The sequence below is a fragment of the Sus scrofa genome, chromosome 2, assembly GCF_000003025.6.
Source record: "Sus scrofa isolate TJ Tabasco breed Duroc chromosome 2, Sscrofa11.1, whole genome shotgun sequence".
Classification (NCBI taxonomy): Eukaryota; Metazoa; Chordata; class Mammalia; order Artiodactyla; family Suidae; genus Sus; species Sus scrofa.
This window is the reverse complement of record NC_010444.4, coordinates 107,580,213-107,599,590: the sequence shown is the minus strand read 5'-3', so window position 1 is coordinate 107,599,590 and position 19,378 is coordinate 107,580,213. Positions and strand designations below refer to the sequence as shown.

The 19,378-nt window shown below is 36.0% G+C and overlaps 1 long non-coding RNA gene across 1 annotated transcript in view; it reads left to right on the top strand.

Moving 5' to 3' along the window:
• LOC106509513 overlaps positions 1–19,378 on the top strand; it is a 202,014-nt gene that overhangs the window by 157,973 nt on the left and 24,663 nt on the right. Inside the window, exon 4 of the long non-coding RNA XR_002341838.1 lies at positions 17,846–17,900. This is a non-coding gene — a long non-coding RNA (uncharacterized LOC106509513). The remainder of the gene's footprint in view (positions 1–17,845; positions 17,901–19,378) is intronic.

The window sequence follows — 19,378 nt, the reverse complement described above, 5'->3', positions numbered from 1 at the left end:
TCCTAGAAGGTAAGTGTGAATGCTGAGCCCACAAAACAACACAGTCTCTCAAAAAATTTTATTCTCATCCTGATTTTAATTGAGCCTGTACTAACTTGTCAAAATTATTATGTAAATATTCTTATGAGTTTATGACTTCAAATGGCTTCTACTGAGCAGAACTTGGTTGGATGTGCATCTTTCTGATGTGCTATTTGGATTAGGCTGGCAGTTTGCCCTGTGACCTAAGTTTTCTGATGGGTTTTTTAATTCCTGCAGCTTTTCTTGTTTTAAGAATGGCAGTAATACTCCAAGCTCTTTATGGATAGACATCTCTTTTCATTTATTTTTTTCTTTTCAAAAATCCTTCATCCAACATCCTCCCTCCTACCCCCCAAAAAAACTCCTGGTAATCACAGAGTTGATCATCCTTTTTTTAAAGTGAGTTTGTGAAGTATAATTGACCTACAACACTATGCTAGTTACTGGTGCATAACATGGTGATATGATATTTCAGAACATTACAAACTAATCACCATGATAAATTTAGTTGCCATCTGCCATCTGTCACCATAAAAAGATAATACTTCTATTATTGGCTATATTCCCCACATTGTACGTTTTATTTATTTTGTAACTGGAAGTTTATACATTTAAAACTCTTGCACCTATTTCTCTCATCCGCTCACCCTCCTCCCTCTGGCAACTGCCAGTTGGTTCTTTGTATCTCTAGCTTTGTTTGTTTTGTTTGTTGATTTTTTTCTTTACATTCTACGTATGAGTGAAATCATATGTTATTTGTATTTCTCTGACTTACTTCACTTAGCATAATGCCTTGTAGGTCCATTCATGTTTTCACAAATGGCAAACTTTTCATTTTTGACGATTGAGTAATGTTCCATTGTGTGTGTGTGTGTGTGTGTGTGTGTGTGTGTGTAAACGCATCTTTATCCATTCATCTGTTAATGGGCACTTAGGTTACTTCTATATCTTGGCTATTGTAAATAATGCTTTAGTGAACATGAAGGTGCACATATATTTTTTAATTAGTGTTTCAGTTTTCTCCAAAAAATACCTAGTAGTGGAATTGCTGGACCATATGGCAGTTGTATTTTTAAATTTTTTGAGGAACCTCCATAATGCTTTTAAAAAATGTGACCAATTTACCTTCCTGCCAACTGCGTGTGGATTCCTTTTTCTCACATTCTGGCCAATGCTTGTTATTTTTTTTTGCCTTTTTGATAATAGCCATTCAGACAGGTGTGTGGTAACATTTCATTAGTGTGTTGATTTGCATTTCTCTGATGATTACTAATGTTGAGCATATTTTCATATACATGTTGGCCATCTGTATGTTGTCTTTGAAAAAATACCTATTGAGGTTATCCACCCATTTTTTTTTCATTTTTTAATATAGTTTCTATTTAATTTTTCATGAATGTATACATTTAAGGGGTTCATTTTTTCTTGTGTGTTCTATTTTTTTAATTAATTTTTTTTTTATTTTCCCACTGTACAGCAAGGGGATCAAGTTGTCCTTACATGTATACATTACAATTATATTTTTTTTCCCCACCCTTTGTTCTGTTGCAACATGAGTATCTAGACAAAGTTCTCAATGCTACTCAGCAGAATCTCCTTGTAAATCTATTCCAAGTTGTGTCTGATAAGCCCAAGCTCCCGATCCCTCCCACTCCCTCCCCCTCCCATCAGGCAGCCACAAGTCTCTTCTCCAAGTCCATGATTTTCTTTCTGAGGAGATATTCATTTGTGCTAGATATTAGATTCCAGTTATAAGTGATATCATATGGTATTTGTCTTTGTCTTTCTGGCTCATTTCACTCAGGATGAGATTCTCTAGTTCCATCCATGTTGCTGCAAATGGCATTATGTCATTCTTTTTTATGGCTGAGTAGTATTCCATTGTGTATATACACCACATCTCCCTAATCCAATCATCTGTCGATGGACATTTGGGTTGTTTCCGTGTCCTGGCTATTATGAATAGTGCTGCAATGAACATGCAGGTGCATGTGTCTCTTTTAAGTAGAGTTTTGTCCAGATAGATGCCGAAGAGTGGGATTGCGGGGTCATATGGAAGTTCTATGTATAGATTTCTAAGGTATCTCCAAACTGTTCTCCATAGTGGCTGTACCAGTTTACATTCCCACCAACAGTGCAGGAGGGTTCCCTTTTCTCCACAGCCCCTCCAGCACTTGTTATTTGAGGACTGCTTAATGATGGCCATTCTGACTGGTGTGATGTGGTATCTCATGATAGTTTTGATTTGCATTTCTCTTATAATCAACGATGTTAAGCATTTTTTCATGTGTTTGTTGGCCATCTGTATATCTTCTTTGGAGAACAGTCTATTGAGGTCTTTTGCCCATTCTTCCATTGATTGATTGGCTTTTTTGCTGTTGAGTAGTATAAGTTATTTATATATTCCAGAGATTAAGCCCTTGTCGGTTGCATCATTTGAAACTCTTTTCTCCCACTCTGTAAGTTGTCTTTTTGGTTTCTTTGGCTGTGCAAAAGCTTTTCAGTTTGATGAGGTCCCATGGGTTTATTTTTGCTCTAATTTCTGTTGCTTTGGGAGACTGACCTGAGAAAATATTCATGATGACATCAGAGAGTGTTTTGCCTATGTTTTCTCCTAGGAGTTTGATGGTGTCCTGTCGTATATTTAAGTCTTTCAGCCATTTGGAGTTTATTTTTTGCATGGTATGAGGGTGTGTTCTAGTTTCATTGCTTTGCATGCAGCTGTCCAGGTTTCCCAGCAATGCTTGCTGAATAGACTTTCTTTTTCCCATTTTATGTTCATGCCTCCCTTGTCAAAGATTAATTGACCATAGGTGTCAGGGTTTATTTCTGGGTTCTCTATTCTGTTCCATTGGTCTGTCTGTCTGTTTTGATACCAGTACCACACTGTTTTGATGACTGTGGCTTTGTAGTATTTCTTGAAGTCTGGGAGAGTGATGCCTCCTGCTTGGTTTTTGTTTCTCAGGATTGCTTTGGCGATTCTGGGTCTTTTGTGGTTCCATATAAATGTTTGGATTATTTGTTCTAGTTCTGTGAACAATGTCATGGGTAATTTGATAGGGATTGCATTGAATCTGTAGATTGCTTTGGGTAGTGTGGCCATTTTTACAATATTGATTTTTCCAAGCAAGGAACATGGAATATCTTTCCGTTTCTTTACATCTTCTTTGATTTCTTTGATTAAAGTTTTATAGTTCTCGGCATATAGGTCCTTTACCTCCGTGGTCAGGTGTATTCCGAGGTATTTGATTTTGTGAGGTACAATTTTAAAAGGTATCATATTTTTGTATTCCTTTTCTAATATTTCATTGCTGGTATACAGAAATGCAACTGACTTCTGAATGTTAATCTTATATCCTGCTACTTTGCTGAATTTATTAATCAGTTCAAGGAGTTTTGGGGTTGAGTCCTTAGGGTTTTCTATGTATAGTATCATGTCATCTGCATACAGTGACAGTTTGATCTCTTCTCTTCCAATATGGATGCCTTTTATTTCTTTTGTTTGTCTAATTGCTGTGGCTAAGACTTCCAAAACGATGTTGAAGAGCAGTGGTGAGAGTGGGCATCCCTGTCTTGTTCCAGATTTGAGTGAGAAGGCTTTCAGTTTTTCCCCATTGAGGATTATATTTGCTGTGGGTTGATCATAAATGGCTTTGATTATATTCAGGAATGTTCCCTCTATATCCACTTTGGCGAGGGTCTTGATCATGAATGGATGTTGGACTTTGTCAAATGCTTTTTCTGCGTCTATTGAGATGATCATATGATTTTTGACTTCTCTTTTGTTAATGTGGTGTATAATGCTGATTGATTTACGTATGTTGAACCATCCTTGTGAACCTGGGATGAACCCAACCTGGTCATGGTGTATAATTTTTTTTGGTATGTTGTTGGATTCGGTTGGCTAAGATTTTGTTGAGAATTTTTGCATCTATATTCATCAATGATATTGGGCGATAGTTTTCTTTTTTGGTGGTATCTCTGTCTGGTTTTGGAATGAGGGTGATGGTGGCATCATAGAATGTCTTTGGGAGTATTCCTTCTTCTTCAACCTTTTGAAAGAGTTTAAAGAGGATGGGCACCAGATCCTCTTTATATGTTTGATAGAATTCACCTGTGAAGCCATCTGGCCCTGGACTTTTATTTGTAGGGAGTGATTTTATGACGTCTTCAATTTCATTTCTAGTGATTGGTCTGTTCAGTTGGTCTGTTTCTGCTTGATTGAGTTTTGGCAGGCTGTAAGATTCTAGAAAATGGTCCATTTCTTCCAGATTGTCAAACTTGTTGCCGTATAGTTATTCATAGTATTCTCTTATGGTTTTTTGTATTTCTGCTGTATCTGTTGTGATTTCTCCTTTTTCATTTATAATTTTGGTTATTTGGGTTCCTTCTCTCCTCTTTTGAGTGAGTCTGGCCAGGGGTTTGTCAATTTTGTTTACCTTTTCAAAGAACCAGCTCTTGGTTTTATTAATTTTCTCTATTGTTTTTTGAGTCTCTATTTTATTGACTTCTTCTTTGGTCTTTATAATTTCCTTCCTTCTGCTGACTTTAGGACTTTTTGTTCTTCTTTTTCTAATTCATTTAGGTGGAGGGTTAAGTTGTCAACTTGGGATCTTTCTTCTTTTTTGAGAAAGGCCTGTATTGTTATAAATTTCCCTCTGAGCACTGCTTTCGCAGCATCCCATAGATTTTGAGTGGTTGTGTCTTCATTATCATTTGTTTCAAGGTAGTTTTTAATTTCCTTCTTGATTTCCTCATTGACCTATTGGTTTTTTAGTAGCATGTTGTTTAGTCTCCATGTAGTAGGTTTTTTCTCTTTGCTTTTCCCATGGTTGATTTCTAATTTCATGGCATTGTGGTCAGAGAAGATACTTGAGATAATTTCTATGCTCCTAAATTTATTGAGATTCGCTTTGTGTCCCAATATGTGGTCGATTCTTGAGAATGTTCCATGAGCATTTGAGAAGAATGTGTATTCTGATTTTTTTTGGATGTAGATATCAATGAGGTCTAACTTTTCTATTGTTTCCTTTAGGATCTCTGTTGCTTTATTGGTTTTCTGTCTAGAGGATCTGTCCATTGATGTGAGGGGGTATTAAGGTCTCCTACTATGATTGTATTCTCATCAATATCTCCCTTTATGTCTGTTAATATTTGTTGTATGTATCTGGGTGCTCCTATATTTGGGGCATATATGTTGACGATAGTAACATCCTCTCCTTGGATGGATCCCTTAATCATTAAATAGTGTCCTTCTTTATGTCTTTTGCTTTAAAGTCTATTTTGTCTGATATGAGCATTGCAACTCCTGCTTTCCAGTCATGTCCATTGGCATGAAATATTTTTTCCCACCCCTTCACGTTCAATCTATATGTATCTTTTGTCCTAAGGTGAGTTTCTTGTAGGCAGCATATTGAAGGTTTTTGCCTTTTTATCCACTCAGCCACTCTGTGTCTTTTGATTGGGGCATTCAGTCCATTGACATTTAAGGAGATAAGTGATAGGTGATTATTTATTGACATTTGAACCTCGCATTCCAGTTGATTCTATGGTTCTCCATTCTTCCTTTTTTTTTTTTTTTTTTTTTTTTTTTTGGTTGGATGGTCTCCTGTTATTATCTGCTTGAGTGGTTTTTTTTTCATTTTTTGCAAATGCAATGTTTGGTTTTGGCTTGTGATTGCCCTGTTTTTTAAGTATGCTAACCCCTTCCTATAAATGTGTGTTTTAGCCTGATGGTCCTGTAAGTTCAAACACTTCATTACTATATTAAAATTAAGAAGAGAAACATACAAACAAACAAAAAGGGTTATTTACTTCCTAACATCCATTGCCCACATTTTATGGTTTTGATGACTCTTTTATTTTATTCTTTTTAATTTTATTTTGTTTGAAGCATGTTCATGATTAAATCTGAATGCTGGCTTGAGTGACTGCTCTCTGATTGCGGTTTCCTCAGTCCTAGTTCTTCCTCTTCTTCTTTTTTTTTTTTTTTTTCTTTTCTTTTTTCTTCCCTTTCCTTCCTTTCTTTTTGGTTTAGAGAAGCCCTTTCAATATTTCCTTTAACCTGGGTTTTGTGTTGCTGTATTCTTTAAGTTTTTGTTTGTTGGGAAAAATTTTTATTTCCCCTTCTATTTTAAATGATATTCTTGCTGGATAGAGTATTCTAGGTTGCATATTTTTTCCTTTGAGCAGTTTAAATATCTCTTGCCATTCCCTCCTGGCCTGTAGTGTTTCTGTAGAGAAATCAGCTGATAATCTTATGGGGGTTCCCTTGTAGGTAACATTCTGTTTTTCTCCTGCTGCCTTTAGGATCCTTTCTTTATCACTAACTTTTGCCATTTTTATTATGATGTGTCTTGGTGTGGGTCTGTTTGGGTTCAGTTTGTTTGGGGCCCTCTGTGCTTCTTGTATCTTGAACCCAGTATCCTTTAGATTTGGGAAGTTTCCAGTGATAATTTCTTCAAATATATTTTCCATCCCCTTTTCTTTTTATACTCCTCCTGGAATTCCTATTATGCATAGATTGGCCCGCTTTATATTATCCCATAGGTCTCTTATATTGCTTTCCAGTTTTTTGATTTGGTTTTCTGTCTGCTGACCTGATTGGGTGATTTCCATTATTCTATCTTCCATATCACTGATTCGTTCTTCTGCATTATTCATTCTGGTTTTTACTGCCCTTAGTTCAGTTTGCATCTCTGCAAATGAATGTTCTAGTTTTTCTTGGCTCCTCCTTATATGTTCTAGTTCCTTTCTGAGGGTATCTGCATTACTGTTCATATCTTCTCTTAATTCCTTCAGTATTTTCACTATTTCTCTTTTGAACTCCAGGTCTGTCAGACTGCAGAGATCTGTTTCATTGTTGACTGTTTTAGGTGAGTTCTCCTGTTGGTTTGACTGGGGGTGGTTTCTCAGCTTCTTCATCTTGCTTGTTGTTTTCTTTCTCCTGAGGGAGTTGTACTCTCTGTTATCGGACAGTGTTTGCCTTGTCACTGCCGTGGAATATTTCCTGAGGGCTGGTGTTGTTGGTCAATCTTTTTTGAGGCAGTGTTGCTTTTCTGGAATGTTGATGGGGCTAACAGTGTTTCTTTGAAGCAAAGGAGGACTTCCTGAGGGCAGACAGGACTGGGAGGTCTGCGCCACGATGGTAGCAGATTTCACTTGGTCATGCAGAGCTTGCTCTGGTTTTTTTTAGGCTGTGGGGTTCTTGCAGGGGGTTGGTGGTGTTGGGCAGCTGTTCCTCAGGAGTGCAGCACCCCCTGGGGGCTGGAGCAGCTATCTGGGTCACTGAGAACCTAAGAGGCTCTTCCCTAGGGCAGCCCAACTCAGAAGGACGGCCTGAGAATGTAGGCGGATCTTTTCACAGTCTGGCCAAGCTTGTTGCAGCTTTTCTGGGCTGCAGGGGCTCCTCCAGGGGGCTGGTGGAGCTGAGAAGCTATTCCGTGGGAGTGGGGCACCCCCTGAGGGCTTGTCCACCCATTTTTAATGAGTTTTTTTTTTTTTTAATATTGAATTGTATGAGTTCTTTATACGTTTTGGGTATTAACCCCATAACAGCATATTTTTGATATTAAATCCTTATCAGGATACAATTTATAAATATCTTTTCCCTTTCAATAGATTGCCTTTTTGTTTTGTTGACAGCTTCTTTTGCTGTGCAAAATTTTTTAGTTTAATGTAGTCCCCTTTGTTTATTATTTACTTTGTTTCCCTTACTTGAGAAGACATATTCAAAAAAATTGCTAATATTAATGTCAGAGAGTGTACTGCCTTTGTTTTCTTCTACAAGTTTTATGATTTCAGGTCTTACATTTAAGTCTTTATCTTGAGTTTGTTTGGTGTATAACGAGAAAAAGTAGTCCACTTTCATTCTTTTGCATGTGACTGGACAGATTTCTCAATACCATTTATTGAAAAGTCTGTCTTTTCCCCATTCCCTCCTTTGTCATACATTAATTGATCATATAAATGTGAGTTTATTTCTGAGCTGTCTCTTCTGTTCCATTAATTTATGTGTCTGTTTTTGTGCCAATACTATACTGCTTTGATGACTGTAGCTTTGTAATATAGTTTGAAATCAGGAAGCATGATTCTTCCAGCTTTGTTCTTCTTTCTTAGAATTGTTTTGGCTGTTTGGGGTCTTTTGTGTTACAGACAAATACCTACTTTAGAATTATTTTTTCTAGTTTTGTGAAAAATGCCATTGATATATTGATAGGGATTGCACTGAATACATAGATTACCTTACATAGTTTGTTCATTTTAATTATATTAATTCTTCTAGTCCATGAGTATGCTATATCTTTCCATTTGTGTCATTTTCAGTTTTGTTCATCAGTATCTTATAGTTTTCTGAGTATAGGTCTTTTACCTCTTTAGTTAGATTTATCCCTAAATATTTTATTCTTTTTATTGAGATTATTAATGGGATTGTTTCCTTAATTTCTCTTTCTCATAGTTCATTCTTAGAGTTGAGAAAAACAACATATTTCAATATAATAATTTTGTATCCTGCAGATTTACTGAATTCATTAATGAGTTCTAATAGTTTCTTTGGTGGCATCTTTAGGATTTTCTCTATATATTATGTCATATGCAAAGAATCACTATTTTACTTCTTTCTTTCCAATTTGATTCTTTTTATTTCTTTGTCTTTTCTGATTTATATGGTTAGGACTTCCAAATCTACATTGAATAAATGTGGTCAGAGTAGGTATTCTTGCTTTTTTTCCTGCTCCAGAAGGAAATGCTTTCAGTTTCACCATAGAATATGATGTTAGCTATGGGCACGACATGGCCTTTATTATGCTGAGACATGTTCCCCTATACCTACTTTTTTGAGAGCTTTTATCATAAATCAGGTGTTGAATTTTGTCAAAAGCTTTTTCTGCATCATTAAAATGATCGTATGGTTTTTATTCTTTAATTTGTTAATGTGGCCTATCACATTGATTTTCATTCTTTTTTTTTTTCAAAAGTTGTTGAGAATCTATTTTTATATAACTTTTAAGCTCAAAGAATGCAATGTTAAACATGAATTTTGTCCTTATGGACCCTAGTATGAAAGGAGACATCAAATAAGTAATTATATACATATCTAATCAATTGCATACATATAGCAATAAATACAAACAAATAAATATAACAAAGGAAAATAGAGGTTGCTGTGAGAATGCATATTAAGGTAACTTGCACCATCATGTGCTAGGTACTAAGAAATTCAATCAAATTAAACCATTGAATTGTCATAAATTTATTCGATACCTTCATGAATGTATCTACAGAATTTTTTAGCAGCAACCCCTTAGGCGAGAGAAGAAAGAACATGATTTCTGCATTTATTCAAGATAATTTTAAAAATATAAGTATTGGGCTTATTATAATCTTTGGAATATGAAATAATATATGGGAAGAATATTAACTGCTTGGTTAAAACATTTGATTTACTATAAAGAGTATATCAGCTTAATTCATTTTAAGGAATCAAATGAACATTTTTGGGTTAATTGCTGCTCATGGGGGCCAAGTGAAATATGTGTTTCTAGATGAATGTCACATTTTTTAAAGGACAAAGCAGTTTTATGTAAACAACTTTTGGCAGTAGCCTTTTAAAAGCTTGTTAGGCACTGAAAAAGTGAATAGCATTATTTGAGAATGTTAAGCATTTCCCAGAACAACTGAGCACAAAGCTATTTATCTACAATTTCGTCTACAATTATTCACAAAAATAGATTTGTAATACATGGCAGTGTTCTTGGATAGGTCCAGGTATAGAGTTTTCTACTTCAAGATTAAACTAGTGGTATTTAATCCTTGATCATTAAGTTATTGATAATGGAGACACCGTTTCTTCACAAACTTTACAACTTTCAAATGAACAAGCTTTTACTGAGTTTTCACTGTGTGGTTAGCCTGAGAGTAGTCACTTTGGTGTTTCTGAATGGAGATAAAACAGTATTTTGGAGGAAATATGTATAACTCAGGAAGTTTAGTAATAAAACTTAACTGTTTGAAATATACTATTTAAAATGAGTTTAGAGAGTGAATAATGGAGAGAGGTTTTCATGGCTAGAATTGTCAAACAGTTTGATTGAGGAGGGAGAATGTGTTCTGGATTTGATTTAAATTATGCTTGAGGTGACCAGAAGAGAGGAAAGGCATTTATCCAGGGCAAGCATTTGGCAGCTATGGGGGTTGGGAAAAGATTAATGATCTTTGAAACCATTAGTCTAGTACCTGGGAGGGTCTGGATGATCTGTGTCATGGAGCAAGGACTCACTCCAAGTCTTTATTTTGCTTCGCAGGCTGGAAACGACTCAGAGGAAACATGTGTGGGACTCATTGATCATTTTTGACACATAGCAGATTAGTCTAATCCAAAACATTGCCCAAAACAATGACCTAGCTGGTTGATGGCATTTGGTTGGGTGATTTAGTTTCATATGTTCAAGTAGAATAGGATATTTCAGTGAATAAAGTTTTGTTGTCCAAGTTACACGGACTCTCTATATGATCTCTAATCTTAGCAAATAGTCCCATTTTTTTTTTTTTTTTCTTTTAGCTTTTTGGTTGTCTTAAAAATGGAGTATCAGAGTTCCTGTCATGGTGCAGCGGAAATGAATCCAACTAGGAAGCACATGAGGTTGAGGTTTCCATCCCTGGCCTAACTTAGTGGGTTACGGATCTGGCATTGCTGTGAACTGTGATGTAGGTTGCAGATATGACTTGGATCTGGCGTTGCTGTGGCTGAGGCTTAGGACGGCAGCTGTAGCTCTGATTCGACCCTTAGCCTGGGAACCTCCATATGCCTCAGGTGTGGCCCTAGGGGAAAAAAAAAGGAGTATCACATCTTTAGTGTGGGAATTATAAGACGTGGTAGTGGTTTTCATGAACCTTACAGGAAAATTATTGGTAAATAATTTGTAAAATGTTTAGCATATGCTTGCCCTTGTGAGAGAATTGTGTTGTTTTGGTGGAATGTGTGAAGTAAGAGAGCTATGTGTTAATGCTTAATAGACATTTGTTACCCATAAGTGTTTGAGTATGCTAAACACTACAAAATAACAAATGTACCTATAGAAATATAATTTAGGTTTGAAAAATAACACAGATACCCAGCTCAGACCCCCACATTGACTCCTTTTCTGGTTTTGGATACAAAGTCTCTGTGGAAAGAGAAAGCCACACTGAGAGAGGCAGTTCTGCCAGCAGAGGGGCATGCTTGAGTGTTTGGTGCAGAAGAGAAGATTAAACCTCCAGCTTTCTCCTGGGTGACAGGGATTGGGGACCACAGAATCACCCATTACTCTGTGTTATTTGGGGGCCGATAACAGAGAATAAAGCCAACCTGGATCCTGTTTTCCGAGCTGCTCACAGAGCCCAGTGTGTGACCAACAGCACAGCAAACTAGCAATGGAACTGTGCCACTCGGAGCCGGTTTTCTATTGTTCCTTTGCTTTAAATCTCAGTTATCATCCAAGCAAACCTTTGACCATGGGAAGCCATCCATTGAACATACAGAAATCAGAATGGACAAGCAGGCTTGTGTTGCTTAATCTTACCTCCAATTTGCATATCCTCACCTGAGGAAACACAAAAACACCCTACACTGTTCTAGAGGCCTCATATTCAGTAGCAGAATTGGAATTAGACATTAGTCACCTTTTCCTGGTATGGCCACTTGGTTCCCCACAAAATCCAGTCTGGAATTCTTCAAAAAACAAACAAACAAAAAAACCCACCACAATTCATGTGTAAAATCCATGTAGTTTATATGGTATTTTTCAGGCATTTAAATGAGGTAGCTATCTTTATATTGGCATGTAATATTTTTTTGAGAATTATTAACCAAAGGAACAGAGCTTGTAGTACAGACTTATTTTAGTAGTAAAGTGATAGATCATACATATGTATTGTCCATTGATCTGAAATAAATAGATTGCCAGATATTTCTCTAGTAAAGGTGGGTTTATTTGGGATCAGCAGAGAATTGCAATTCAAAATCTACAACCATGGATGGAGAACCATGTTCAAGTTCCCAAATGGCAAGGGAAGAAGCTTTTATAGAAAGGAAAAGAAGTTAGGAGGGCTACAGTAAATAAAGAGTGCATGGCTTTTAATTGGCTGAGTCTCTGCCAGAAAGTCTTTGTTCTTCCTCTTCTGTTCTACTGTCTTCCCAGGGCATAAAAGATCCCCCTTCTGGTCTCCTGATTCTATTTGAGATTTCTCCTGAATCTATTAGAGATTTCAAATCTATATGAGACACATTGTTTACATATCTCCTTATGGAAGGATTATAAAAATGATTATCCTCCACAGTGTCACTGCACAGGCAGACAGTGGAACTGAAGTGTGTGGTAGAAATCTTTAACTTACAGTTCTTTATGAGTTCCTATATATATCAAAAATATTTTCAAGTGTAAATTATACACATGGGAAAATTTTTTAAATGCTATGGAAATATACTACAAATATTAATGTTTAGCTATTTATTACTGAGATGGAAATTGCAAATTCAGAGGATGATTTTTCTCCTATCTATATTTAAAGTGGTGCTATATTCTCCATTAACTCCTAGGGAAGTTGAAATCTTTATGAAGTTTCAAGAAATAAAGCATTTTATTTTTAAAGTGCCATGTATGTTACATGAATTAACAGTATCTGTGTACAACTAGTTGACTGACTCAAACGTATGCAAGATAGAAAAAATAATAATAAACAAATATATAATCTTATGTAGAAATCAATGGCTGTAAGGCTTTTTTTGTTTTTACTTCCCTGATCTTTCGTACTTTCCTCTTCTTTGCTTTTCAACTCTTTCTCCTTCACTTCTCAAAAAAAAAAAAAAAACAAGGCATTATGAATATGGCAATATTTAATTGTTTATACTCTTTTGCTGATGATGATCAAAGTAATTTAATATGGGAATACTTGGTTTTATTGTGCTTCACTTTATGGCACTTTGCAGTTTATGTTTTTTATAAATTGAAGGTTTGTGTTAACAGTGCATTAGGCAACTCTATTGATGCTGACAGTTCCAACAACATTGTTCACGTCCTGTTTCTGTGTAACATTTTGTTGATTTCTGTGGTATTTCAAACTTTTTCATTATTATTGTTAGAGTGGTCTGTGATCAGTGATCTTTTAGGGTGCTATTGTTATTGCTTTAAGGCATCATGATCGGTGCCATTTCCATAACATCAAAGTGCAAGGTGAAGCAGCAAGTTCTTATGTGGAAGCTGCAGCAGGTTATCTAGAAGATCAACAGATAAATGGAAGATTTTGAATGTAGACTAAATGGCCTTATAATGGAAGAAGGTGATGTCTAGGACTTTCATAGGTAGAGAGGATAACTCAGTACTGGGATAAGCTGGCTCTTGTTTCAAAGGATAAGCTGGCTCTTGTTAGACTACTGCTGCTGGTGACCTGAAACTGGAGCCAGCACTCATTGACCATTCCCAAACTCCCAAGACCCTTAAGCATTATGCGAAATCCACTCTGCCTATGCTTTATAAATGGGATGACATGGTCTGGATGACAGCACACCTGTTTACAACATAGTTTAGTGAATATCTGAAACCCACTGTTGGGCCCTACTGCTCAGGGAAAAAAAAAAAAAAAAGAAAATCTAGTCACCCAAGACCTCTGATGGAGATGTACAATGAGTTTTTTTCATGCCTGCTAACATAACATGCATTCTGCAGCCCCTGAATCAAGGAGTAATTTCATCTTTCAAGTCCTAAAATTTAAGAAATATATTTGTTAGGGTTATAGTCATCATAGTATTCCTCTAATCTTGGAAAAGTCGATGGAAAACCTTCTGGAAATGATTCAAAATTATAGTTGCCATTAAGAACATTCACGATTTATGGGAAGCAGTCAGAATGTCAACATTAACATGAGTGTTAGAGAAGTTGTGGAGGAAGTGACTGTATATGTGGTGGAACTAGCAAAAAAACTAGAATTAGAAGTGGACCCTCATGATGTGACTGAATTGCTGCAATCGCATGATGAAACTTAGGTGGGATAAGGAGTTGCTTCTTACTGATGATCAAAGAAAATATTTTCTTGAGGTGGAATCTACTCTTGGTAAATATGACAAGAGAGGTTGTGTTGAAATGACCAAAGAATCTAGAATATGACATAAACTCAGTTGATACAGTAGTGGCTGGGTTTGAGAGGATTGACTCTAGTTTTGAAAAAAGTTCTACTCTTGGTAAATGCTATCAAAAGCATTGCATGCTACAGAGAAATTGTTCATGAAAGAAAGAGTCAGTTGATACAACCAACTTCAGTGTTGTCTTACTACTGGAAATTGCCACCACCACCTCAAACTCTAGCAACTATGATCCTGATCAGTTAGCAGCCATCAACATGCAGGCAAAACCCTCCACTAGCAAAAGACTACAAGTCACATAAGCTCAGATGATGGTTAACATTTTTTAGCATTTAAGTATTTTTTTATTTTATAAATAATATTTTATAAATATATATAAATATATAGTCTTTTTAGGGCCACACACGTGGCATATGGAGGTTGAATTGGAGCTGCAGCTGCCAGCCTATGTCACAGCCACAGCAATGCAGGATCCAAGCTGCGTCTGTGATATACACCATAGTTCACAGCAATGCCAGATCCTTAACCCACTAAGTAAGGTCAGGGATTGAACCTGTGTCCTCATGGATACTAGTTGGGTTCACTAACTGCTGAGCCATGATGGGAACTCCAAATTATATATATATATATTTTCAGACATAATCCTATTGCATACTTAACACACTATGGTGTAAACATAACTTTTATGTGCACTGGGTAACCAACAAATTCATGAGACTCACTTTATTTTGATACTCTCTTTATTGTAGTGGTCCAGAACTGAACACACAGTATCTCCGAGGTATAGATATAATTGGGTATTTCATGATCATGGATTACTAGTTAATACCAGCAAATATCTCTGCCTTCAGTCTTTAATTGTCTCCTTCACAGAGAATTCCCTTAATACTGTGTTAAAACTGTAAGCCCTACCTTGACTCTAAATATGTACTGTGCTCTCTACTCGTCTGTTCTTACCACAGTATATGCTTGTTGAATGAAAGGAAAATTTAAACTCTGTAGTCTGAGTCACTTGTGGATTTCCAAGCTTTTAATGCATAAAAGTAATGAATTGATTTTTACCCTTTCATCTCTAATTATAGCTTTTCTTTGGAATGCCAAGGTTTTCATTTCTCTGGATAATCAGTGTTCTCTTTGCCTTCACCTACTATCATGTACTTTCTGAATATTAATTCTATTTATTCATGCTTTCTGGTCGTCAAAAATACATGTAGCTCCTTTCTCTTTCAAGAAAATCAGTCGTAGCCTAGGGCTACTATTTCTTTGTTCCTTTAAAGAATTTGCTTTATTATTATTATTATTATTATTATTATTGTTATTTGTCTTTAGTCTTTTTAGGGCTGTACCCACCTGTGGCATATGGAGGTTCCCAGGCTAGGGGTCTAATCGGAGCTGTTGCTGCTGGCTTATGCCAGAGCCACAGCAATGTGGGATCCAATCTGTGTCTGCGACCTGCATCACAGCTCATGGTAATGCCAGATCCTTAACACACTGAGCGAGACCAGGGATCGAACTGCAACTCCATGGTTCCTAGTTGGATTCATTTCCGCTGCACCACGACGGGAACTCTGCTAATATTTTTAAAATAGTATAAAATAAATTCTTGCTCTTGGTTAAAAGCAAAAGAATTTGCTGAAAACAAAAACAAATGAACTACCTAGTTTCCAGACTCCTTTAAAAGCCACTAAGATTATTAATATTTTGTTTATTCACAAATATTGGGTACCCGCTAGATGATAGACACTATGCTAAGCTCAAAAGAAAAAATATATTTCTGCTAAAAATAAAAATTTAATAAAGATTATTTCTAAAATTTCATTTTATTTCATGGTTTCTTTTAGAGTAAGGCACAATTGAAGGACAAGGCATTTATTTTTTTTTCTTTTTTCTGCTACTGCTCATTTGATGACTCTGGACTAAAATTTTCTCAATTTTTAGGCTATCCACATGAAAACATTCATATGAAGACATTGTTAAATATATCATTGGGAGGGACAAGATTTAATTTTCATAAGTTTTGTTTGTCTCTCTTGGTAAATACAAAACTAGAAGTTATTTAAGGCAGGCAATTTTTCACATTAATAATAGTATCTTGTTCTGTTCCCTTTCATCAGTGATGGCATATACAAGTTATCAGGTACACAACAGAAAATACAGGGCAAGGAATAATCACAATTTAATACATACTTTCACTGGGGGAAACAACACAAAATCAGTATATGATTACTTGTAGTACGGACCCCTAACTGGAAGTCAGTATTATAGATGAAGACACATTATTAAACACTTATTAAAAAAATTAAACTTTTAGAATTTTTAGCTCCTAAAGCAAATACCAAGCAGTACCTTTATTTCTACTATAATATGTACTAGTTATTATCATACAGGTTTAATGAGTAGGAGCACTGACCCTAGATAAGAAAATGGTACATTAAAACTATCAATGTAATTGATTTACTTAATTTTAATCTAGTTGATGTACACAAGGATGAGATTACAGTTTTTCAAAATATGATCTATTATAGGTTTTTAGTAAAGTAAAATTAATATGGCTTTTTAGGGTAACTTCAACATTTACAAAAAAAATGAACCAAAGCAAACCACTGAGAATCTTTTCTTTTTAAATCCATAATTTAATGGAAAGTAAGTTATCATTTAATAGAAATGTAAAATGCTTCCAACAATGCGCTAAGCCAATGGAAATAAACTAGGGCTTTATTATTATGGAATAATTACATAACCTTAGTAATGAGATTAGTGGAAGAAACTAGCTGATGTAACATTGGATTTTAAGATATTACTGTGGTTGCTTTGGTCAGAGTATTCCAAAGTTTGGTATAGAAGAGGTATATCTAGGTCTTATTACTAAGCTTAGAACACTGTCATTTTCCTTTTGGAATTCATTACTGTAAAATTGAGAGCTTTGAGTTCTTTGTGTTCCTGCTTATGCCTCTTACTACTGTTCCCTGAGCCTCCTGTGGGCGGGAGCTACCCACTTTCCTTCCTTCCTTTCTTCCTCCCATGTCCCTGCTGCTTCTGGGCTGGCTGTACTCTCTCAAATAAAAGGGAGACTTTTCTCCCTTGATATGAGAGCAGTATAGGAGCTGAAAATCATTCCGTTTAAGGCATCACACACCCATGAAATCCTTTGAAAAATCTGATATTAATTAGTAAGATGGATGTGTTTAAATCAAATTAAATCTAAGGAGCTTTTTTTTCTTACCTCAGTAAGATGGCATACTTCCTATATGTTGGTGGTTTATGATTTCTTTAGCAGAAATAAATATTAATTATTCTACTCAGGAATAGCATTAGAGATTAATTCCTGGAGTTTTTGATAATAATTAAAAGAAGCCTTAAGAGCATTGCATGGACATAATGAAGTTTTAGGAAAAAATAGCATACTTTAAAAATGTCATAGAATGTATTCAACAAACGTTACTTGTAAATCTTCATTTTTTTGGAAAAAATAATAAAGTTAAGTGATATATTAATCAGAATTGTACTATTAAAAACTGAAAATAGAAGTTTGTATGTGATTTTTTTTTTTTTTTTGCATTCTTGGGAACCCAGTCTTTCATTACCAGCATATGTCTTGTACAATAACTACCTGATTTTTTGTTAGAAGAAAAATGCAATTTACATTTGAATGTAGTAAGTAGACCAGTCTAACTATAAAGAAAAAATAAGAGATCCCTATTGTTTCAGAACAGATGCAGCTCCAACTCCTTGATTCACTGAGTACCACATTTATATCCTTTTGGTAAGTCTTGGTGTTTGAAACATTATCTTATTTTTCTTTGTGAGATGAATATCAAAATTGCTTACCTCTTTTGGTGGCCTTTCATGTCACTGGTCAGTTGCTATGATCCTATGCCATCCTCCATCCAATCACCCACCATTGAACATGTTTGTTGTGCCCTCCTGCTTGTGGATTGGCACACTTCAGCTTGCAGTTGTTTGGCTAGTCTGTGAAAACTGGGCCTTGGGAAACTGGTTGGGTATATACACTGAAGTCTTTATATTACTGATTCTACCTTAATTTTTCATGTTAGCCAAGGGCAGTGGGTGATAGGCCTGCCTTTTCTACTGCCTGTCTAAACCATTTTTATCCTTCAATGTCCAGATGGGATATTACCCCCTCATAAAGCTTCCCCTGATGCTCTCATCTAGAGGTGATGGGTTTCTCATTCTCGTGAAATCTCTCATGGCTTTTTCACTTTCTGCTATCATTTTTAATGTTAGACCAGTGCTTCTGAAAGGAATGAAGCACGGATGGATGTCAGAAACTATTTCAAATGTGCATATGCAATTCCTGCTGCCAGAAGATAGCATAATCTGGGGTGGTCAGGAGGAGGACATGCACATTCTGACAAGATTTTCCTCATGATTTGCACATACTGTGCCCTTTTTGCAACTTTTCATCCCAATCTGCCCATCCTGACACACACTTCATTCTAGGTGTCCTCTCCTTGATTTACCTCCACCTTTTTATACTCCCCACCCTCTGTGGTACATTTTATCTGGTACCTCATTAATAAATAGTTGTTGAAGGACTGAATAACTAAACAAGTATTCAAAAAGACCATAAAAATTGAGTGGCTGGTATTGAAATCCTACATGTTCTGAGTATCTTGAGTTTTCTAAATTTGATTTTCTGATTTCCTGCTTATTAACACAGCCTTGTTTGATACTGGACATTGACTGCGATACCAGTGACAGCCTTAAGCCATGGTGCCTGTCTCTATCTTTTGACTCTTAAGTAGCAGTTTGAGCCTGCTGTCTCTCTGACTTTATTTTCTGTTTATGGTGAAATGCTCACTCTGAAAACCTTTCTACAATTTTGGGGTTTTCCACTGAGCAGCTTAAGGAACAATGTTATTGGTAGATGTTGTCAACTTTAAAAATATGCACAACTTAAAAAGTTGAGACTATGCAAACATGGACACATTTTAACAGAAGTTTGCTGCTAGTCTTCTGAAGGCTACTGCAAGTCACAAGGAGCAGATGTCACCATGAAGGATTTTAGTACTTTTCTAGATATGAGAAGATGCAAAAATTTGGCTCATAAAATCTCTCTGAAAACATCTAACTATCCAAAGATCTATTCTCCTAGTTTTCCCAGAGCACAGAGTGCCTCACTCCTGATCTCCACCTTGAGCTCTTTTCAGGGTGTATCAAGGCTTGGCAGCTGCAGTGGCTTATGATTTAATCTGTGTAGAGGCAGATGACAGGTGCCAA